Raw genomic sequence first — 25,067 nt, 5'->3', positions numbered from 1 at the left:
CCTCCCTGACTTCAGACTATACTACAAAGCTGCAGTAATCAAGACAGTATGGTCCTGGCACAAAAACAGAAAGATAGATCAATGGAACAGGAAAGAAAGCCCAGAGAGAAACCCATGCACATATGGTCACCTTATCTTTGATAAAGGTGGCAGGAATGTACAGTGGAGAAAGGACAGCCTCTTCAATAAGTGGTGCTGGGAAAACTGGACAGGTACATGTAAAAGTATGAGATTAGATCATTCCCTAACACCATACACAAAAATAAGCTCAAAAGGGATTAAAGACCTAAATGTAAGGCCAGAAACTATCAAACTCTTAGAGGAAAACATAGGCAGAACACTCTATGACATAAATCACAGCAAGATCCTTTCTGACCCACCTCCTAGAGTAATGGAAATAAAAACAAAAATAAACAAATGGGACCTAATGAAACTTCAAAGCTTTTGCACAGCAAAGGAAACCATAAACAAGACCAAAAGACAACACTCAGAATGGGAGAAAATATTTGCAAATGAAGCAACCGACAAAGGATTAATCTCCAAATTTTACAAGCAGCTCAATAACAAAAAAACAAACAACCCAATCCAAAAATGGGCAGAAGACCTAAATAGACATTTCTCCAAAGAAGATATACAGACTGCCAACAAACACATGAAAGAATACTCAACATCATTAATCATTAGAGAAATGCAAATCAAAACTACAATGAGATATCATCTCACACCAGTCAGAATGGCCATCATCAAAAAATCTAGAAACAATAAATGTTTGAGAGGGTGTGGAGAAAAGGGAACACTCTTGCACTGTTGGTGAGAATGTAACTTGATAAAGCCACTATGGAGAACAGTATGGAGGTTCCTTAAAAAACTAAAAATAGAACTACCATACGACCCAGCAATCCCACTACTGGGCATATACCCTGAGAAAACCAAAATTCAAAAAGAGTCATGTACCAAAATGTTCATTGCAGCTCTATTTACAATAGCCCGGAGATGGAAACAACCTAAGTGCCCATCATCGGATGAATGGATAAAGAAGATGTGGCACATATATACAATGGAATATTACTCAGCCATAAAAAGAAACGAAATTGAGCTATTTGTAATGAGGTGGATAGACCTAGAGTCTGTCATACAGAGTGAAGTAAGTCAGAAAGAAAAAGACAAATACTGTATGCTAACACATATGTATGGAATTAAAAAAAAATGTCATGAAGAACCTAGGGGTAAGACAGGAACAAAGACACAGACCTACTGGAGAATGGACTTGAGGTTATGGGGAGGGGGAAGGGTGAGCTGTGACAGGGCGAGAGAGAGTCATGGACATATACACACTAACAAACGTAGTAACGTAGATAGCTAGTGGGAAGCAGCCGCATGGCATAGGAATATTGGCTCGGTGCTTTGTGACAGCCTGGAGGGGTGGGATAGGGAGGGTGGGAGGGAGGGAGACGCAAGAGGGAAGACATATGGGAACATATGTATATGTATAGCTGATTCACTTTGTTATAAAGCAGAAACTAACACACCATTGTAAAGCAATTATACCTCAATAAAGATGTTAAAAAATAAAAATAATAAAAATACTTAGGAGAAACTAAAAAAAAAAAGAATATACAAATAAATGGAAAGATAACCTGTGTTTTGGATTAAAAGGATTGTTAAAATTCCCATACTACTCAAAACCATCTACAGATTCATTGCAATTCCTATCAAGATTCCCAATGAAATTTTTCACAAATTAGAGAACAATTCTAAAATTCATATGGAACCAAAGAAGACCCCAAATATCCAAAGCAATTTTGGGAAAGAAGAAAAAAATAGAGGCATCACACTTCCTGATTTCAAACTATCTAAATGTTTTATAATATTTATATTATAAAGCTATCATAGTCAAAATAGTATGGTACTGGCATAAAAATAGATACATAGACCAACTTAACAGACTCAAGAACTCAGAAATAGACCTAGGTATATACAGTTGACTAATTTTTGACAAGTGCACCAAGAACATGCAATGGGGAAAGGACAGTATCTTTAATAATGATACTGATAGTCAGTGAAAACTATCCATATGCAGAAAAATGAAACTGAACCCTTATCTTATACCACTCACAAAAAGTAACTAAAATGCATTAAATACTTAAATGTAAGAAATAAAGCCATAAAACTCCTTGAGGAAAATACAGTAAAAATTCTCCGTGAGGGGCTTCCCTGGTGGGGCAGTGGTTGAGAGTCCGCCTGCCAATGCAGGGAACACGGGTTCGTGCCCCGGTCCGGGAAGATCCCACATGCCGTGGAGCGGCTGGGCCCGTGAGCCATGGCCGCTGAGCCTGCGCGTCCGGAGCCTGTGCTCCGCAATGGGAGAGGCCACAACAGTGAGAGGCCCACGTACGGCAAAAAAAAAAAAAAAAAAAAAAAAAAAAAAATTGGGCAAAGGACCTGAATAGGCATTTTTCCAAAGAAGACATGCAAATGGCCAACAGGTACATGAAATTATGTTCAACATCATTAGTCATTAGGAAAACACAAATCAAAACCACGAGCTACCACTTCACCTGTTAGAATGGCTATCATCAAAAAGACAAGAGATAACAAGTGTTGGCAAGGATGTAGAGAAAAGGAAATCCTCGTACATTGTTGGTGGGAATGTAAACTGGTACAGCAATTATAGAAAAGTCTGGAGTTTCCTCAAAAAATGAAAAGTAGTACTACCATATCATCTAGCAATCCCACTTCTGGGTATATATCCAAAGGAACTGAAAGCATTATCTCAAAGAGCCATCTGTACTCCCATGTTCACTGCAGACTTATTCACAATAGCCAAGGTACAGAAAAAACCTAAGTATCTGGTGATGGATGAATGCATAAAGAAAACGGAAAAGAAGATATACAGGTAGTAGATGAGCACTTAAAAAGATTTTCAACATCACTATCCATTAAAGCAATTAAATCAAAACCACAATGTCACTGTACACCTATTAGAACAAATAAAATTAAAAATAGTGGTAATACCAAATGTTGGTAAGCATGCAGAGAAACTGGTATCTCTCATTCACTTTTGGTGGGAATTGTATAGCCACTTAGAAAATAGTTTGACAGTTTATTAAAAAGAAAACATACATTTATCATATGTTCCACCAATTGCAATCCTCAGCACTTAAAGCAGAGGACTGAAAATTTACATTCACACAAATACCTGTACATAAGTACAGCAGGTTTATTTGTAATAGCCCAAACCTGGAAATAATCAAAATACCCTCCATTGATAAATGATTAAAGAAACTGTAGGACAACCATACCATGGACTACTACTCAGTAATGAAAAGAAACAAACTACTGATGTATGTTACAACTTGGATAGATCTCAAGGGCATTATGCTGAGTGAAAAAAGCCAATCTCAAAAAGTCACATTATTTACGATTCCATTTTTAGAATATCCTCAAAATGAAAAAATTACAGAGATGGAGAACAGAGCAACGGTTGCCAGGGTTTAGGTGTGGTGAGAGGGAAAGGGATGGGTGTGACTATAAAGGGTAGGCAACAAGGGGCAGATCTTCGTGTAATGGACTAGTTCTGGATAAGGAATATGGTGGTGGTTACACCAATTTACACATATGGTGAAAGGGTACAAAACTATACATATACATTATACCGATATCAATTTTCCGGTTTTCATCATGTACTATAATTATTTAAGATGTAACCTTGGGGTAAACTGAGGAAAAAGTATAAAGGACCTCTCTGTACTATTTTTACAATTTCCTGTGAATCTATAATTACCTGTAAGTAAAATGTTTAAAAAGAGAAAATCTGAAAAAAAAATCAGTTTTCATTTGAGATGTTACATATGGAGATTCTTATTTTATCCTTTAATACTTTTCCTGTATTTTAAAAAACATTTTCACAGATATAACTTTAGAAAACTACCATATGAAATGCATGGTTAAATCAAATTCATAACTTATTGTTCTTTATATATTATTCTCAATGAGGGAACCTGAGAGTGCCTATATTAGTTTGCTCAGGCTGACATAACAAAATACCACAAACTGAGTGGCTTAAGCAATAATACAGGCATACCTCGTTTTACTGTGCCTCACTTTATTGTGTTTTTTACACACTGAAGGCTTGTGGCAACCGTGTGTCCAGCAAGTCTATTGGCATCATTTTTCCCACATTTGCTCACTTCACATCTCTGTGTTACATTTTGGTAATTCTTGCAACATTTCAAAATTTTTCATCATTATTATATTTGTTATAGTAATCTGTGATCAGTGATCTTTGATACTAATATACAACTCAATGAAAGCTCAGATGATGGTTAGCACTTTTTAGCAGTAAAGCATTTTTGAATTAAGGTATGTACATTGTTTTTTAAGATAATTCTACTGCATACTTAATAGACTACAGTATAATATAAACATAATGTTTAAATGCACTGGGAAGCCAAAAAATTTATGTGACTTGCTTAGTTGTGATATTTGCTTTATTACGGTGGCTGGGACTGAACCCACCATATCTCCAAGGTATGTCTGTAATTTATTGTCTCAGTTCTGGAGGCTGGAAGGCCAAGGCTGTCAGTGTTGATTCCTTCTGGGGCAGTGATGGAGAATCTGTTCCATGCCTCTCTCCTAGCTTCTGGTGGTTTTCTGGCAAACACTGGCATGGCATTCCTTGGCATGTAGATCTCTGCCACCATCTTCACACAATGTTCTCCTCATGTACATGTCTGTGTTCCAATTTCCCCTTTTTATGAGGACACTAGTCATATTGGATGACTGGCCCACCCTACCCCAGTATCTCAGCAACAACCCTATTTCTAAACAAACTTACATTCTGAGGTACTGGGCATTAAGATTTTAACATGTGAATGAGGTGGCAGTTCAACCTAAAACAGTGCCTTACCTCTAGTCCAAATACAGTTGAAAAATCAGGAAAAAAAAAATGTATGAGCAAATTCCGTTTATTTAGGTCATATGTTACTTTCTAGGTTTTGGACTTTGACATTTTAAAGGAAATGGACCATTAAAAGCAGAGACCTTTACAGGTGATAAAAATTTTTTCAGTAAGTTTAACGGCATTATGGAAGAATTTATGCCTTTTTTTCTCTTTTCTTCCCTCCCTCCCTCCTTCTTTCTTCCCTGCCTTCTTTCCTTCCACAAAAATTTTAGAGTACCTAATGCATACCAGGTGTTATTCTAGGAACTGGGAATACGAAAGAAATAAAAGTCTTTGCCCTCACAGAGTTTCTACAATAATGGAGAAGATAATGAAATAAATACATAAAATTTTATGTTGGATAGTGATAAATGCAAAGGAGGAGGAAGGGGGTATGAAATGTTACAGCTGCATTTGGTGAAGGGTGACCAGATAAGGCATCGCTGAATAGGTAACTTTTGAGTAAACACCTGTATAAAGTGAGAGAACAAGCCACGTGGATATCTGGGGAAGAGCCTTCTAAGCAGAAATACAGCAAGTGCAAATGTCCTGAGGCAAAAGGAATTCCTTTTTCAAGGCATCACACTGACAAACAGGTCAGTGTGACTGGAGCAAAAGAATCAGAAGGAGAGTAGGAAAAGATGAAATCAGAAAAGTAACAGGGAACAGAGCATGTAGGGCCTTGTGTGTAAAGATCTGCTTTTACTCTGAACGAGGCAGGAAAACACTGGCGAGTTTGGGGCAGAGAAGTGATATGACCTAACTTATGTTGTAAGAACAACTCAACACAGACTATCCCCTCAACAGCTTTATAATTCTGATGAAAAATATATCTGTTTTCTTGATGTTTTACAACTTCTAGTCTGGCAAGTACCACTAGATCAAGTCCCTGCAAGCTTAAAACAAGTTGACTATTTTCCCTGTGCTAGACTATAGAATCCTATAAAATCCTTAAAGTTTAGAACATTTCACCATATAGAATTCAAGAGATACACAATTGCCTTATTTTTTTCTCTTAACTCTGTTCTTTCAGTGTTTTTTGTCTCGATTACAGGCAATATGATTTACCCAGACATAAAGATGTTTGTCTTCAACTCAACTCTCCCTCTTGCAACTGGCATGACACAGACTTGCCTGGGTATGTGCAAATGCAGTCATCAGATAATAATTTTTAGTCTACTTATAAATAAAATTGGAGGTAAGGAAATGACTTTTTGAGGAAATAAATAGATGGGCAAAGAAAGAGCAGATTATCAGATCCAGGAAATGCAATGAATGTTAAGAGAGAAGAGTGTAAAATAAGTTCAAGACGATTAACAAATTCTGCTGAACAACTGAACCCATAACTAGGAGACTGATTTACTTGGCCCGAAAATAGCTGTATTTCTTGTCTCAAAGCAATTTAGAGTATCTAACAATATCTCTGCATCCAAATCTATTCCAATTTCTGACCACACCTCTATATACAAATCTAATCAAATTGCACCTGGTGCTCACTACACCTTAGAAACATCTCTTACATACATCCTTCACAGCCCTTCTACAGGTTATTCTCTACCCTGTCACTGTCACCAGTTGTTTTTCTGAAATATAAGTCAGATCACTGCTTAAAATCAAGTGACAATTCCCCTTAACCCACAGTAAAGGTCTCAAATATTTAGGAGACATATTCCCAAGTTGGCCCTATCTTGGCTTTTCAAACTCATACCATATTCTCACATGCACTACATACTCCTGCTATTCCATTTTTTAAGAATCATGTCATTATAACTCCTACCAGATTTATATATGTGTGTATATATATACACGTATATATACATATGGTCTACTATGCTGTCAGCTCCTCATGGGCATAAACCATGCTCTATTCATTTTTTAATTCCAATCATGGGGTCTAGTACCCAGCAGGCATTCAAATATTTCATAAATAAAATATTAAGTGATAACCTAATAAGTGATATGGTCACTGATTTTGTTATCTTTTTATAATCACTAAATGATCTTTTCAGAATTATAGGCTTACCAATGGATATCAAAGCTATTCATTTAGAACACAATTCTAGAATTTACTCCAAGGTATTGTTAGTGACTAGGAATATTTTTACCATTTTTCTACTCCCCCATGTTACCACATAATTCAATCTATGAAAATAGTGTTATTCAAAATATGGAGATACCTGATGAGAACTGATTCATCCATGAAAGACCCAGGACTTTCAATCTTATAGTATTTAGATAATGTTCTGAAATGGTGCTGATGAGTGGAAGAAAAACCCACAGTAGTTTAAAAAGATGGTAAAATTCTGGAGGAAAAGCCACTTACAAAAAGCTTCAGTCTTTCATCTACTAATTTTACAGAAAAGCAGCCATGCTATACTGCCTATGTTGTCTTATGATTGTAGGTGCCTCATTCCACCTTTGTGAGAAAAAAGCAAATACCAGCCCCCAGAAAAAGAGTATTTACTCCCAAGAGAAATATATACCCAAGAGATATATACCCCCCAAAAATTAAAACATAGGTGTACACAAAAACTTGTATATGAATGATTTACATTATTTAAAAACAACAAGAAGAAATAATCAAATATTCATCAACTGATGGATAAATATGTGCATACACACACACACATACACAATGGGGTATTCATCATCAATAAAAAGGAATGAAGTACCAATGCATGCCACAACATGGACAAATCTTGAAAATATTTGCTGAGTGAAAGAAGCCAATTATAAATGCCACATTATTATATGACTCCATTTATATGAAAAGTCCAGAATACACAAATCTATACAGAAACAAAGTAGACTTGAGTTTTGGGGGGAAAGTGGGAGTGACTGCAAGGGGGTACAGGGTTTCTCCTTGGGATGATGAAAATGTTCTAAAATTGACTATGGTGATTTCACACAACTCTAAAATAGTAAAAACCATTTAATTATACACTTGAAATGGGTGAATTGTATGTTTTATGAATTATGTATCAATAAAGCTATTAAATTTTTAAAAAACTGTTAACTGGAACTTTTTCAAGAAAACTCAATCCAAGTAGGTATGCTTTCTCAACTCAAGTGAATTCCCCTTTGAGGGCTTACATCTCTGATACCTGCATTTGCACATAATATCTTCAGCACATTACTCAAGGTTAATGATGATGACCTTGAGTCATTAAACAGTGTTAACGTTAGTGATACGTTTGAAAGCAGAAAAGTACATATAGTACATTTTAGTAAGTTTTCATCCAAAATGATAAAAAATTAAGTTCTGGTATTAAAAAGTTAACCGTTAGTGGGAAAAATCTGGTTTTTCCTAAGGACATACTCGGAGTCTGAATAACTGAGGAGTTTCCTGAAAACCTATCAGTAATTAACACTGTAGAATATAAGAATTTATGTAGGTAGCAGGTTCTTGATTACTCGGCACATGCAAATGTTTGTCCAACAGCTATTCACTGAAAAAACTGATAAAATACTGCCATATACCAGAAGCTGGGTTGATTTTGGTATTTGACTCAGTCTCCCCTTCCCAGACCATTAATGCTGACAGACATAATGCTTGTTTAAGTGGGCCCAACTCCAGACAATAACAGCACCTATCAACTATTTCAGATTAGTTTTTCTCCAAGAACAACTATTAGCCATGCTGCAAGAAGGAACTGGAAAACACTTCTATTTATGTGTCATCTCTTTTTTTACTGCTGCATACATCCTAATATCAACTTAAACTCACCAAACTAACACCTTAGTATTTGGCTAAAACCCAGTCAACCAAGGCAAAATCTGAAATATTATAAAATAATTTTTAAAACATTTTTAGTTTTGACTCCAAAAATTCATCCTGCTCCTGCTATGCCTCCCACTCTTTCACCATAAACTGTACACAAAGAAAGCCAATTATACTACCATAAGTTTCTCTTTCAGTATATTCTCCACATTAGCAGCAGGTTGGTTTGATGTTAAAACATAATTTACGCAGTATACAAAAAACCAATTGTATAACCATACGTTATCAATGAACAGTGCAAAAATGAAATTAAGAAAACAATATCATTTACAATAGCATCCAAAAGAATATTTAGGAATAAATGTAACAAAAAAGTGCAAGATTTATAATCTGAAACCACAAAACATTGTTTGAAGAACTAAATAAATGGTAAGACATCCTGTGTTGATAGGTTAAAAGACTTAATATTAAAATGTCAGTACTCCCCAAACTGCTTAGATTCAACACAATCCATCTCAAAATCTCAGCTGCCTTTTTTCCCCAGAAATTGACAAGATGATTTTTAAATTCATATGGAAGTACAAGGGACCCAGAAGAGCCAAAAGACACTTGAAAAGAACAAAGTTGGAAGATTCTCATTTCCTGTTTTCAAAACTTACTACAAAGCTATGGTAATCCAAATAGTGTGGTTTTGCCAATGAGGATAGATATATAGGGCAATGGAACATAGGGTAACAAGACATTTAAATGAGGGAAAACAATCTTTTCAACAAGTATTTCTGCAACAACTGGGTATCTACATACAGAAGACTAAGGTTGGACTGCTTCATTACACCATACAAAAAAATTCACTCAACATGGATCAAAGTCTAAAAGTAAGAGCTACAACTAATTTTTAAATTCTTGGAAGAAGCACAGACATAACTCTTTGTGATTGTGAGTTACACAATGGTTTCTTAGATATGACAACAAAAGTACAAGCAACAAAACAGAAAAATTGGACTCCTTAAAAATTAAAAACTTTGGACTTCCCTGGTGGTGCAGTGGTTAAGAATCTGCCTGCCAATGCAGGGGACACAGGTTTGATCCCTGATCTGGGAAGATGGCACATGCCATGGAACAACTAAGCCCATGCGCCACAACTACTGAGCCTGCACTCTAGAGCCCACGAGCCACAACTACTGCGCCTGCATGCCACAACTACTGAAGCCTGCTCACCTAGAGCCCGTGCTCTGCAGCAAAGAGAAGCCACTGCAATGCGAAGCCCGTGCACCACAACGAAGAATGGCCCCTACTCACCACAACTAGAGAAAGCCCGTGTGCAGCAATGAAGACCCAACACAGCCAAAAATAAATGAATAAGTAAATAACTAAGTAAAATTTTTAAAAATTAATAAAGAATAAAAACAAAAAAGTTATGACAATAAAGATACATGAGAGTCTGGTAATTTGCCATAAACAACACAATGGCATTGATTATAAATTTGAGTAATCTAACTTAGAAAACAATGACATGCCATTTCCCCTCTATTACAATAGCATAATTATTGAAACTGCAATATTAACATTGTATAACTTATTTAACAACTTAGGGGAATCTGATGACCTTAAAAACAATGAAGACCATGCAAATGAATACCTTCATTCATATGCTCAATAAATACTGTTGAGAAACTTGTAAGTGCCAGGCACTACTCTTAGTCTTAGATGTATAGCAGGTACAACTCAGACAAAAATCCCTACCCTCATGGAATGATAGGAGACAGACAATAAATAAATTAGGTAAAATATATCCTCTATTATAAGCTAATAAGTGCTATGAAAAATAGTAAAACAAGAAAGGCAGATAGAATGCCAAGGTAGAGGGTATAATTTAAGAGAACCCTCAAAGGAGGCTACTCTGAGGTGACATTTAAGCAATGAGAGCCTTCCATGTGAGTATCTGGGAGAAGAACTTCCCAGGCAAAGGAAATATCAAAAGCAGAGACCTCAAGTGGAGAATATACCTGATGTTATTGAGGAATAGAAAAAAGTCTATTGAATAGCTATAACAGAGTGAGTGACAAGGCAATAGTAGATGAAACCAAAGATGTAATGGGGAGCTAGATCAGATAGGGTCTGGTTGGCCAGAGAAGACTTTGACTTTAAATAGGTTAAGGAAACACTGTATGTATTGGATAGAAAAATGATATTATCTGACATTTTCAAAGATTTCCCTGGTGGGAATGGACTTTAGGAGGGCAAGAGCAGAAGGAGGGAAACCATTTAAGAGGGTATTGTAATTATCCAGAAAAGACATGAAGGTGCTTGGAGCCAGGTGGTGGAGGGGAGGTGACAGAGAGCAGACAGGTTCTGGATATTTTGTAAGGCACAGCCAATATGGATCTGCTGGCAGACTGATTTGAAGGTGTAAGAGAAAGAAGTCAGTAATGACTCCTAAAGTTTTTGACCTGAGCAACTGAAAGGATGAAGATCAAACTGTATTAACTAAGAAGGGTACAAGTGCAGGAAAGAATGTTTTGTTGGGGAATCAGGAATTAATTTTGGACTTGTTCAATACAGAAGACCAGATATCAATTAAGCACTTAATCAGATCTGGATTTGGGGGGAAGAGTCTAGGTTGAATATATGATTTTTGACTCAGCAAACAAATTCAAACAGGATTTGAAGCCAGAAAATTGGATGAGATCATCCAAAGGGAATGATACAGAGGGAAAAAATACAGAGAAGAAGAAGAACTGATTCTTAGAATGGTCCAACAAGAAGAGGTTGGAGAGATGAGGCGACCAGCAAAAGAGATAAAGAATATTCCATGTTCCATTTCCAGCCAGTGTGATTGGAAGTAAACCAGGAGAATGTGGTATTCTGAAAACTAAGTGAAGAAAGGGTTTTATGGAGAAAGGAGTGATCATCTCTGTCAAATGGGGCTGACTGAAAAATGACCACTGGCTTTAGTATCACAGAGTCACTGATGACCTTGAAAAGAGCATACCAAGTTTAAAGGTTAGTTTTCCCTTGATCTTATAACTCAGGATCCATATAGCAAGGAAGGTATCCACAGCTGAATAAAGAAAATTTCCAGGTAGGTAGAAGTAGAATAAAAGGACATCTGACTATCTTCTGGGCCAGTATTTACTAAACTGTATTCAGTGAAATCTTAGTTCTTCACGATATTGATAGATCCTACATAATTTTTCAATCAAGTTTAGAAAACAGTGGGTTAAGTCAAAGTGCTTTTTTTACTCATCAACTTCTCTTATCTTTAATATACTATAATATACAGTTCAAATCTCCAAACGAGGGATATATTAACTGTGTTTTGCAAAATCATTTGAAAATGGAAATTTTTTATGCAGAATATCTTCTGGTAATAATACTTTAAAAATTTTTTTTAATATTTTGGGAAATGTTAATTCTATTCCTTTCACAAAAGGAAAAAGAAATAAAAATTCTACTAATGTTTAAGTGACTCTATATAAGTTAAATTATGAATTCTTTCAATACTAAAATTTACCCTACTCCCAAAATGTGCCAGTTCCTTTAAATACAATCCTCTTTCAAGATCCTCATGCTCCTAAGAAAATGCTTTGTAACATGATTTATGTTTTATTTGTATATCAGATTTTTTCTTAAAGTAGCTAAAGACTATAGCTTAGATATGAAGTTAACTATCTCAAATTTAAATTCAGATATTAATGCTATGTTTGGAATTTAAGAGTGTGACTTTTAGCTATATAGTTTTGTATAATTCTTTCATTGAAGTATACTTGATTTAAAATGTTTCTGGGGCTTCCCTGGTGGCGCAGTGGTTGAGAGTCCGCCTGCCGATGCAGGGGACACGGGTTCGTGCCCCAGTCCGGGAAGATCCCACATGCCGCGGAGCGGCTGGGCCCTTGAGCCATGGCTTCTGAGCCTGCGCGTCCGGAGCCTGTGCTCCACAACGGGAGAGGCCACAACAGTGAGAGGCCCGCTTACCGCAAATAAAAAGAAAAAAAAAATGTTTCCTGTATACAGCAAAGTGATTCAGTTAAACATTTATAAGGTTCTTTTTAAGATTCTTTTCCATTATAGGCTATTACAAGATACTGAATACAATTCCCTGTGCTATGCAATAGGACCTGGTTTATTTTGTATATAGTAGTGTGTATCTGTTAATCCCAAACTCCTAATTTATCACTTCCCCCTCTTCCCCTTTGGTTACCATAATTTTGTTTTCTATGTTGTGAGTCTATTTCTGTTTTGTAAATAAGTTTCATTTGTATCATTTTTTAGATTCCACATAATTGATATCACATGATATTTGTCTTTCTCTGTTTTCATCTTTTATGGATATATGCCCAGGAGTGGGATTGCTTGACCATATGGTAACTCTATTTTAAGTTTTTTTAAGGAACCTCCATACTGTTCTCCATAGTGGCTGTACCAATTTACATTCCCACCAACAGTGCAGGAGGGCTCCCTTTCCTCCACACCCCTTCCAGCATTCATTATTTGTAGACTTTTTCATGATGGTCATTTTGACCAGTGTGAGGTGGAACCTCATGGTAGTTTTGATTTGCATTTCTCTAACAATTAGTAATGTTGTGCCTGTTGGCCATCTGGATGTCTTCTTTGGAGAAATGTCTATTTAGGTCTTCTGCCCATTTTCTGACCAGGTTGTTTGTTTTTTGGTATTGAGCTACATGATGTGTTTGTATATTTTGGAAATTAAGCTCTTGTTTGTGACATCGTTTGCAAATATTTTCTCCTAGCCCGGAGGTTGTCTTTTCATTTTGTTTATGGTTTCCTTTGCTGTGGAAAAGCTTTTAAGTTTAATTAAGTCCCATTTGTTTGTTTTTTTTTTTTTTTTTTTTTTTTTTTTTTGCTTTTGTTACTGTTACTCTAGGAGACGAAGCCAAAGAAATTTGGCTGGGATTTATGTCAAAGAGTGTTCTGCCTGTGTTTTCCTCTAGGAGTTTTATAACATCCAGTCTTATATTTAGGTCTTTAATCCATTTTTAAAAAATTTTTATTGGAGTATAGTTGATTTACAATGTTGTGTTAGTTTCAGGTGTACAGCAAAGTGAGTCAGTTATACATACATATATGTCCACTTTTTTTGTTTTAGATTTTTTTTCCCATATAGGCCATTACAGAGTATTGAGTAGAGTTCCCTCTGCTATACAGCAGGTTCTTATTAGTTATCTACTTTATATATAGTAGTGTGTATATGTCAATCCCAATCTCCCAATTTATCCTCCTCCCATTATCCCCTGGCAACCATAAGTTTGTTTTCTACATCTGTGACTCTACTTCTGTTTTGTAAATAAGTTCATTTTTACCCTTTTTTTAGATTCCACCTACAAGAGATATCATATGATATTTGTCTTTCTCTGTCTGATTTCACTCAGTATGAAAATCTCTAGGTCCATCCATGTTGCTGCAGATGGCATTATTTTGTTCTTTTTTATGGCTTAGTGATATTCCATTCTATATATGTACCACATCTTCTTTATCCGTTCCTCTGTTGATGGTCACTTAGGTTGCTTCCATGTCCTGGCTATTGTAAATAGTGCTGCAATGAACATTGGGGTGTATGTAACTTTTCAAATTATGTTTTTTTCCCCAGTATATGCCCAAGAATGGGATTGCTGGGTCATATGGTAGTTCTATTTTTAGTTTTTTAAGGAACCTCCATACTGTTCTCCATTGTGGCTGTACCAACTTACATTCCCACCAACAGTGTAGGAGGGTTCCCTTTTCTCCACACCCTCTCTAGTATTTATTGTTTGTAGATTTTTTTGATAATGGCCATTCTGACCAGTGTAAGGTTATACCTCATGGTGGTTTTGATTTGCATTTCTCTAATATTAGTGCTGTTGAGCATCTTTTCATGTGCTTTTTCACTATCTGTATGTCTTCTTTGGAGAAATGTTTATTTAGATCTTCTGTCCGTTTTTTGATTGGGTTATTTGTTTTTTTGATATTGAGCTGCATGAGGTGTTTGTATATTTTAGAGATTAATCCCTTGTCAGTTGCTTCATTTGCAAATATTTTCTCCCATTCTGGGGGTTGTCTTTTTGTTTTGTTTATGCTTTCCTTTGCTGTGCAAAAGCTTTTAAGTTTAATTAGATCCCATTTGTTTATTTTTGTTTTTATTTTCATTAGTCTAGGAGGTGGATCATAAAAGAGCTTGATGCAATTTATGTCAAAGAGTGCTCTGCCTATGTTTTCCTCTAAGAGCTTTATAGTGTCCAGACTTACATTTAGGTCTTTAATCCATTTTGAGTTTATTTTTGTGTATGGGATTATAGAATGTTCTAATTTCATTCTTTTACATGTAGCTGTGCAATTTTTCAAGCAACAGTTATTCAAGAGACTGTGTTTTCTCCATTGTATAGTTTTTGCCTCCTTTGCCGTAGATTAATTGACCATACAAGTGTAGGTTTACTTCTTGGCTTTCTATCCTCTTCCATTGATCTATGTGTCTGTTTTTTGTGCCACTACCATACTGTTTTGATTACTGTAGCTTTGTAGTATAGTCTGAAGTCAGGTAGCCTGATTCCTCCAGCTCTATTCTTCTTTCTCAAGATTATTATGGCTAATTGGGGTCTTTTGTGCTTCCATACAAGTTACAAATTTTTGGTTCTAGTTCTGTGAAAAATACCATTCATAATTTGATAGGGATTGCAGTGAATCTATAGATTGCCCTGAGTAGTATGGTCATTTTAACAACATTGATCCTTCCAATCCAAGAACAGTATATCTTTCCATCTGTTTGTTTCATCTTTGAGTTCTTTCATCAACATCTTATAATTTTCACATTACATGTCTTTTGCCTCTTAGGTAGGTTTATTCCTAGGTATTTTATTCTTTTTGATGTGATGGTAAATGAGAACATTTCCTTACTTTTTATTTCTGATAGTATGTTGTTAGTATATAGAAATGCAACAGATTTCTGTATATTAATTTTGTATCTAGGCCAATATTGCTGATGAACATGGATGCAAAAATCCTCAACAAAATGCTAGCAGACTGAATCCAACAATACATTAAAAGGATCATACACCATGATCAAGTGGGATTTATCCCAGAGATGCAAGGATTCTTCAATATATGTAAATCAATCAATGTGATACACCATATTAACAAATTGAAGAATAAGAACCATATGATAATATAAATAGATGCAGAAAAAGCTTTTGATAAAATTCAACATCCATTTATGATAAAAATTCTCCAGAAAGTGGGCACAGAGGGAACATACCTCAACATAATAAAGGCCAGATATGACAAACTCAGCCAACATCACACTCAATGGTGAAAAGCTGAAAGCATTTCCTCTAAGATCAGGAACAAAACAAGGATGCCCACTCTCCCCACTTTTCTTCAACATAGTTTTGGAAGTCCTAGCCACAGTAATCAAATTAGAAAAAGGAATCAAAGGAATCCAAATTGGAAGGAAGAAGTATAACTGTCACCTTGTGCAGATGACATGATACTATACATAGAAAATCCTAAAGATGCCACCAGAAAAGTACTAGAACTTATCAATGAATTTTGCTATATATTTTTAAAAGATGGGCAGTTCACTGTTGACTCGTTCGCCAGACTCAGTGATCACTTTGAATGTACCTGGGCAGCTCATCCCTTAATGCCTCGTCACTTTCATTAAAAGCCAGAACCATATACAGCTGGACTAAAAAAGGCAGAGACCAATGACCAACTCTTTGGGAAAAGCTGACACAGAAGCAGATAGAACACACCGTATTATTTCACCCATCGAAACTTGCTAAGGTAAAGCATTTTACTTCCCCAAACAGAGAATGAGAAATTCAGTTCCCTGGGAACCCACAGGCCATGGGAACAACCCCAACTACAATTTCCCACCATCAGCTTGCGCAGAATCCTACCTGGCACAACAGTGATAAAAGGAAGAGCAGCGACATTTGCCAAAGATCGATAGTTGGGAGAATCATCCCACAGCAGAGATTAAATTTTTGACAAAATGTTCCTCCAAGAATTAAAAAAATAAATAAAAGGAAGTAAGGAAGTCCACAAAGCAGGCATATTAAAAATGTAGGAAACAGATGGTGAGTATGCAAGAAAAAATGGCAACAGTATGTATAACATGTTCCCTTTGTGACAAAATAAGCATTTATATTCATATTGGTTTATATATAAAGAAATTCTGGAAAGAAACTAGGAAACTAAGAAGAAAGTTTACCTGAGGAGAGTCAGAACTGTACAGAAGGGGCCAAGCATAGGAGATATTTTACTCTATAATTAATATTTTTGGTTACTGAATATATCAGTATATTACCTACATGGAAAAGGTAATTATATTAAAAGTTAATAAAAGTAGTAATATGTTATGAAAACACTAATTGTGATTTCCAAGGGAACAGTTTGTTTCAGAGAACCTGGATTATCACTATTTAGTCTCAGATCATTTTCGGAACTATTAGCAAACCTAAAAGGACCTATAGCTAAGTCTTGTCTCTATACACATATCAATGATCAGAATAATCATCCACCGAAACTTTTAATTCTGAAATATTTACTACAAAAATAATGTTGATCCACTAATTTTGAATGTGTGTTAGATTTTAGAACTGAACAGATGTTTATATTTTAATGTCTATGATAAAAATACAAAGCAAACCATATGTTGTAGGGGCATAGCTCAAACCACTTGAGAACAGAGTTAAAGGATTTTGATCGTGCTAAGGTATTCTTGAGGTCAGAATCATAATGTAGTTCATACCGTGTCAAATAGACATTCAATTCTTGTTTAGATAAGTGAAATAAAAGGTCCCAGAAGGCCTTTTAAGTCTTCTATTTATCAAAATTTTACCAAGTGTTTTATGTGTGCTTTTAATAAATAAAATTACATTTTTAAATGCTGTGCCATTTCAAAGTGTAATATTCATCATCTTAGGATCAAGTTCCATTAAAATGAATAAGTTATCAATTAATCCCAGAATTAAAGGAATAAACAGAAACAAATTAAAGAAATGCAACCCAACAAAATCGAGGTTGTGTGCCTCCCTATCAGTTTATATATAGGAAAAAACATTACTCTTAAAGAAAATGTTCTTTTAGGTATGGGAATAAAATAGGCAATGTCAAAAATTCTATCAATTTGGGCTTCCCTGGTGGCGCAGTGGTTGAGAGTCCGCCTGCCGATGCAGGGGACACGGGTTTGTGCCCCGGTCCAGGAAGATCCCACATGCCGCGGAGCGGCTGGGCCCGTGAGCCATGGCCGCTGACCCTGCGCGTCCGCGTCCGGAGCCTGTGCTCCGCAACGGGAGAGGCCACAGCAGTGAGAGGCCCGCGTACCGCAAAAAAAAAAAAAAAAATTCTATCAATTAAAAAAATCTGGAGTACACTTTAGAAAACTCTTATCAGTGAACAGCTTGATGGTTGTTCAAACTGAAAACTCAGTTTATCTTTCAATATATTTTGAATGAAACTATCTAACCTAAATAATTCCCATAATCAGATTACAGTATAACTTATCCCAACACTCACGGTACAATATAATACATGAAGTGAAATCTTTTGCAAAACTGTATTTGCAAAGTGTTTTGATGAGGCGGTACGCTGGATATATTCAATTGACTCCTCCAGATTCACTCTCTTTTTCTAGCCTACTGTGGGTTCAGGTAGGCCAACCTCTATGGACTGCACCCACTGGCTCTCATGCCTATTGGCTTCCTTCCGACTTGGTTCTTTCTGGGTCATTGTAAATTGGTTGCAAACCTCTACTGAAGGGTATGATTTCTATCAGCTGATCTTTCCACAGCATCCTCTGTGGCCTTTTCAGGCTTAGAGATACCTCTTTATACTATACTCCATACTAGTATTTTCTAATAGAAATAAAATTATATACATTGATTGCATTATCATTTTTTACTAGCCACAGTTTTAAAAGAAACAGATATAATTAATTTAATACATCTAATTTAATACAATATATCCAAAACATCATTTCAACACATAATCAAAATAAAAATGATTAATAAAAGTATTTTACATTCTATTTTCATAGTAAGTCTTAGAATTCCAGTATGTATATTAAACTTACAGCACACCTGAATTTGGACTAGCCACATTTTAAATGCTCAGTACTATATTATCCCTTCCTTACAGTTTCCTTCCCCCTTCCCACATCTTTTTAAACAGTCCTTTTATTAAACTCTCTTCAGATTACCCATGTGGGTGTGTCATCTATTTTCTGCCAGAATGGAACTGATATGCATGGAGAAATGCTTGATATAATGTTTAAGAAAAAGTTATGTGAAATTATACAATTACAGTATATTCTCAACTACATGAAAAATGCACATAAACTGCAAAGAAATATCATAAAGTATTAACCTAAAGATGACAGAATTCTGAGCTTTTTCTTGGTACATTCTATACTCATCAAATTGCATTAAATTCACTAAAAATAATTTAAAATGTCAAAACAAAAATCCTATATAACAAAATTGATAAGCTGAATATAACCAACAGGGATTTACTATCAGTTCTTACCTTCTTATAATAGAACCCACCCCAAAAAGGCCTATAAGAAAATTGAAATCAATCAAATATAGATTTATGGTATAAACAGAGTGTCAAACAAACTGAAAATAACATCACAGCAAATCGACACATTCCTCAGAAAGAAGAGTCAAACACGGCAGAGCTCAGACTATGCTGCTAGTACACTGAGTTTTCAACACTGACAGTTCCCTTCGTTTACAATATAGGTAAGTAGAACAAAGTCAGTACATATGGTCCAATTCAATGTTTGGACTAAAATTAGTAACTAAATATATGCTAAATTTAAATGTGGAATATTTCTAAATCCACACGGTAATGAGTTTAGAAATATCCCTTAGCCTGTGACAGACACAACAAACAGCAAGTAGTTTAAAGTGAAAAATGGGCAATTAAATTCCAGGATTGATTTCTGCCTCTTTTTCTTCATTCAGTATCTTCTCTGTCACACAAAGAAAAAAAGTCCATTTGGAGCTGGGAAGGATGGAACAAATGATAGGATGATATGTCATCACTTCCTTCTATAGCTATTTGCCCTTGCCATCCTACCTGCTCTTACAATAGAAATCCCCAAATATCTAAAATATTTAACATCCTTTTGATTCCCCAGATCAGCCTCTTCAAACCTCTTTTAATGCCCAGTTTTATTGTAATAACAAAAAAACAGAAGCTTAAATACCTAATAGATTAAATAAAGTATTATCCATTGAAAGGAATACCATGCAACCATTAAAAGTAATGTTATAAAAGATTACTTCACGTACTACAATGTGAATGTATTTAATGTACTGAAACTTAAAAATAGTTAAAATGATAAATTTTATCTTATGTATATTTTACAATAAAAAAAGATGATTTCATAACATGGGGAAATGTTCACAATGTATTGTGAGGTTTTTTTAAGTGAAACTATACCATGATGAAACAACAGCAACAAATCATTATACAACAGAAATCAATAAGCCCATTGGTTTATTGTATAAAATTTAGAAAAGCTCACAGAAAAAAATAAATAAATAAAAACTTCCTGTACCATCCACCTATAACCACTATTAACCGTTATAAATCCCTAAAATGGGATGGATGGATGGAGACAAATTGATCCCTACTAATGTCACCCTCCATCTAAATTCCCTAATAATCTCTTCAGTATAGAGAAATAATGCCCAGACCATTATCTTCTCATCAAAATCCCACACACTTCACCAAGAATTCAAATATCCTTTTTTTCCTTACCTTTTATTTGTTCACTAATAAAAACAGTTAAAAAGAAACTGAGTGCTTACTATTTTACCTTTCACTTTATATCTATTGCATTGCTTAATTCATACAAATACCCTGTGAAGGAGGTACCATATTCTACTTATTTTACATGTGATAAAACTGAGTCTTTGACAAATTAGTCACTGTTTTCCAAGATTACTTAAGTAGAGAATGGTGAAACCAGCATTCAGATCCAGGTCCAGCTAACACCGAAGCCTGTAATCTTAACTACTCTGATAATACTTCTCACTTTTGTATAGGCACAAATAAAATCTTGCCACATAAAATCAAACCTAGGTTTGATTACAAATTTTCAGATTCACTGAACAATCCTGTTGATCAGCTCCCAAATGCTCTGTCTTGGTGCCTACCTCTAGGCTGATGAACAGATTATTCAACTCCTCTTACATCAAATAATCTAAAAGTAATATATATATTACTTTATAAATTTCAAATAAGAGTAAAAAGTATAGCTCACAAATACCCCAAAATGTACTCCCAATTCATTTAAAATAGGAATCATATGCTTTTCTTTCATCACTGTACTTAAAACTCAAGGATTTAAGCAGTCACCACTAAAAATCAAAAGTGGATTCAGGACACTGAACTTTTTCACAGCTGTTGCAATCTAAAAAAATAACTGTATGTGCTGTAATTTTATGCCTTTATCAAAAACAAAGAAAATATTTTAGCAGCATGAAGGTTTTTTTTCTGAATTTTAGAACAAAAATGAAAGTGTTAGAACATACATAAAAGTTTTAAAGAAGATAATTACCCATAGCCAACATACTTCACCTTTTAGCATATTTGCATTCTGAAAGGATAAGCTAAAAAAACAATTTCTTAATCATATTCAACACTAAAATACGAAATGTTTGCCACAGATGATATTCTCAAATTATAATTTGTAATCCCTTAAAAGAAAGCACTTTAAAACATAGAAAAACTCAAACTAGGCTACAAGTTCTTAAATATAAATTATGTCCCCTGGGAGCAAGATGAAAGGCGATTTGCCCAATGTCTTACTAGGTCCTTTAAATTTATTACATCAAGTTTGATGTAAACTAATGCCTCTGCAGCCTTATAATCTAATGTTCCAACTGTAAACAAATCTCCTCCACCTCATTACTGGACACTCCTTCACCCTATTGCTTCCCCTTGCTTTTCATTAAAATCTGAACTTCTGAGGAAAGCATTTACTTGGCTAGCCCTCTCTAGTGCCCACTAACCATTCTCTGATCCCCTATAATGAACAGAACAGGGAGTGATGGGTGTCAGGAAAAGAGAGACGGGCATTCCTCAATACCAATTTCAGACTGGAGAAAAAGCTCTCTTCCTTTTTAAGATTCAGACTTATCTCAATCCACCACTCTCCATGCCAGTGGGTTCTATTAAACCCAGTGACAGCCTTAGCTTCGGGATCAAATTTGTATAGTTTAAAAATCTTCTCGGATGATTCTGACTAGCCACTTTCCCAGTGAAAACCACCATTTACTTCCCCTGTTCATCTGACCTACATCTTTCCTTTTACTCCATATTCTACCATCATCTTGGTGACTTTAACACCCATGTAGAAGCTTTCATTGGCTCCTGAACTCAGGTGACTGTCTCTAGTCCCCTTCAGCAACTCACTGTTGTGACCACATGTGCCATCTCCTAGAATTATTCCACTTCTGAAGTTCATCTTTAATTCTAATTTCTCACTCTGACCAAAACCTCCATTAGTCTCAGCTTTATCCTTCCCCTACCTCTACATAAGCTCTTAGATATCACTAATACTTCCAGTCCCTTGTTTCTCACATTTGTCACAATTTTCAGTTGCCTTCTTAATTTCACTTCCATCCCAGTTACCAGAACCCATTTCTTCAATACTTTTTTATCAATACCCGTTTTGCTCATACTCTTGGCCTACTTGTGTCTCTACCACACTCATCCTCAGACCACCATTCTTGAGCCAATTTAAACATGACACCACTGCTCCTAGCACTCTAGGTCCCTTACATTCTTACTTGCCACAGTAGCAATTCCAAATGTTCTTGAATCCCACAACCTGCTCCCCAGTCCTATTCCTCACCAGCCTCCTCTGGACTTTGCTCTAACATTAAACTTCTCTTTCCCGAGAACTTTTCATCTCTCTGAGTACATGTGTGAAGACATTCCAGTATCTCTCCTCTTAGCCTTCCTTAATGCAACATACTTCCCAGATCAGTGCTATTCAAAGAATGGGCCATGGACCAAAGTTGGTCCATGAACTCTTACTGGTTCTTGAGGAGATAAGAAATTTCCTCCAGATCATAAAACAGCCACATCAACTAAAATCTCTGTTTAGTTCAACTGACACTATCTCCCTATGCACTTACTTCTCTAACCCCTCCTTTCATTTCATGTCTTGGAACTCCTCTCAAAATTATGTTGTTTCATCTTTCCAACTCTTACAAGGGCCATTGACTGAGAATGCCATTTTCTTCCCTAATTCCTACTCTTCTATTAAGACTTAGCTAAAGCATCACTTCTTCCATCGCAGTAACTCCACCACCACTCTGGGCTAGTTTGGCTGTCCCTCCCCCATGCTTGCATAATATGAAAGATATATCTCTATTTTAGCACTTTCCAAATTTACTATAATTATCTGTTAGGATTAAGTAACTTCTCCCTCATCACCTACTATGAACCCCTTGAAGCAACTTTCTTACTCATTTCTGTATCTCAGCTTTTAATACAGTGTCTGGCTGTTGATAAATGTTTTAAAAATGAATAAATTTACTATTTTCTCTAAACCCCATGATCTCTATCTTTTTCATTATGAGATTATCTTCTCTGTATAAAAAAATGAAAATTAAGTAGAATTTCCCAGTTTTATATCCACCCCTTGTCTTACATTTCTTATCATCATTAACAGTAGATAGATGGATAGATAGTAGATAGAGGGATAGATAGTAGATCCTCTTCTTCCTTCAGTATCTATCACCCATCTCTCTATTGTTAATTTCTTCAACCATGATTTTGGTCCCATTTCCTTCTGTCACCTCTGAGATCTTGTTCCATCAATTAACACTCCCTCATTCCATCATTCCTCTTCCTATTGTCTCCTTGACCTTGGTAATATAAACATATTTAAAGCATTCTAACATCCAAATTAACTACCTACCCACCCATACCCCTGCCCCAGCTACTGTACTCTCTCATTAACTTTACAAACAAGTTTTTTTGTTTCTTGCGGTACGCAGGCCTCTCACTGCCATGGTCTCTCCCATTGCGGAGCACAGGCTCCAGACGCTCAGGCTCAGCGGCCACGGCTCACGGGCCCAGCCGCTCCGCAGCATGTGGGATCCTCCCGGTCCGGGACACGAACCCGTGTCCCCTGCATCGGCAGGCGGACTCTCAACCACTGCGCCACCAGGGAAGCCCCAAACACGTTTTTCTTAGGTAGTCTACCTTCAAACATATACAGTGCAATCTGGAATCCACCCTAACAATTCCAATTACATTACTCTGGAAAATAGCACTAATTTCTTGCCCACACCCCACATCAAATTTGCCACCAAATCAAGTCAATTCTGTGTCTTAAAATCACTTTCAAAGCCATGAAATTCTCCCCATTTTCTCTAACCTGACTCAGGCCCCCATCTTTGATATGACCTCTTGCAATAACCTCATAAGTGGTCTACCTACTTCCAGTTTATCCTCTTCCCACTCAATCCTCCTTGCTGCTACTTGAGTATACTTTCTAAAAATATGTACCTTTCAAGCATTACATTTTTCAATGGCTATATAATTACACATAAACTAGCTCTTAACATTTTTGGAGGTCAAAGACCTCTTTAAGTAGCTAATAAATGTTTCTGGTTCTTTCTGAGAAAATTTTACATACCTAAACACAACTTTGTATACAATGCCAGACACTTGAGGCACACACACACACACACACACGCACATGCACACACACTCATTCATCATTAAAAGGTAAGATCTACTTGGTTCCTACATGTCTTTCTACCTTATCTCCTCCTCCAAAATGAATTCTAGTCACAAGGACCTTGAAGAAAGGCTCCCAAACCACCATTTCATGAGTGTTGTTCCTTCACAACTAGGATACTCTTACCCAACACAATCCAGGAAACTCTTACTTGTTCCCTACAAATCAGTTTAAGGGCTGCTAGCTCTGGGAAGATGTCCTGACACCCTTGCAATAACTGTATTATAGCTTCTAATCTATGTGCTGTCTTTCCCCCATCCCTTAAGACTACTAAGCTTTTGAGTACAGATATTTTTGTCTTAGTCACCTTTAATTCCCAGTGCTTTGTAGAATGATTGACACTCATTATGTATCCAATAAATATATCCTGAATTAACATTCCTCTGTTACAAAACTAATCAACTCACATGTTCTCAACTGCCATCTGTATTTTTATATAATTCCCAAATCAAAATCTTAGTCACGGGGCTTCCCTGGTGGCACAGTGGTTGGGAGCCCGCCTGCCGATGCAGGGGACACGGGTTCATGCCCCAGTCCAGGAGGATCCCACATGCTGCAGGGCGGCTGGGCCCGTGGGCCATGGCTGCTGAGCCTGCATGTCCGGAGCCTGTGCTCCGCAACGGGCGAGGCCACGG

General features: G+C 36.1%; 1 pseudogene across 1 annotated transcript in view; it reads right to left on the bottom strand.

The window, feature by feature from the left end:
- The window catches only part of LOC309958942, a 46,593-nt pseudogene extending 24,453 nt beyond the window's left edge, over nt 1–22,140 (bottom strand). The window contains exons 1-2 of the transcript in view: nt 21,988–22,140; nt 20,941–21,084 (exon numbers count right to left, since the gene is read on the bottom strand). The product of the transcript in view is annotated as an uncharacterized misc_RNA (transcript). The remainder of the gene's footprint in view (nt 1–20,940; nt 21,085–21,987) is intronic.
- Between the last annotated feature and the right edge of the window lie 2,927 nt (nt 22,141–25,067).

Source organism: Leucopleurus acutus (assembly GCF_964270905.1).
Source record: "Leucopleurus acutus genome assembly, chromosome: 3".
Lineage (NCBI taxonomy): Eukaryota > Metazoa > Chordata > Mammalia > Artiodactyla > Delphinidae > Leucopleurus > Leucopleurus acutus.
This window is presented reverse-complemented; position numbering and strand designations above follow the sequence as displayed.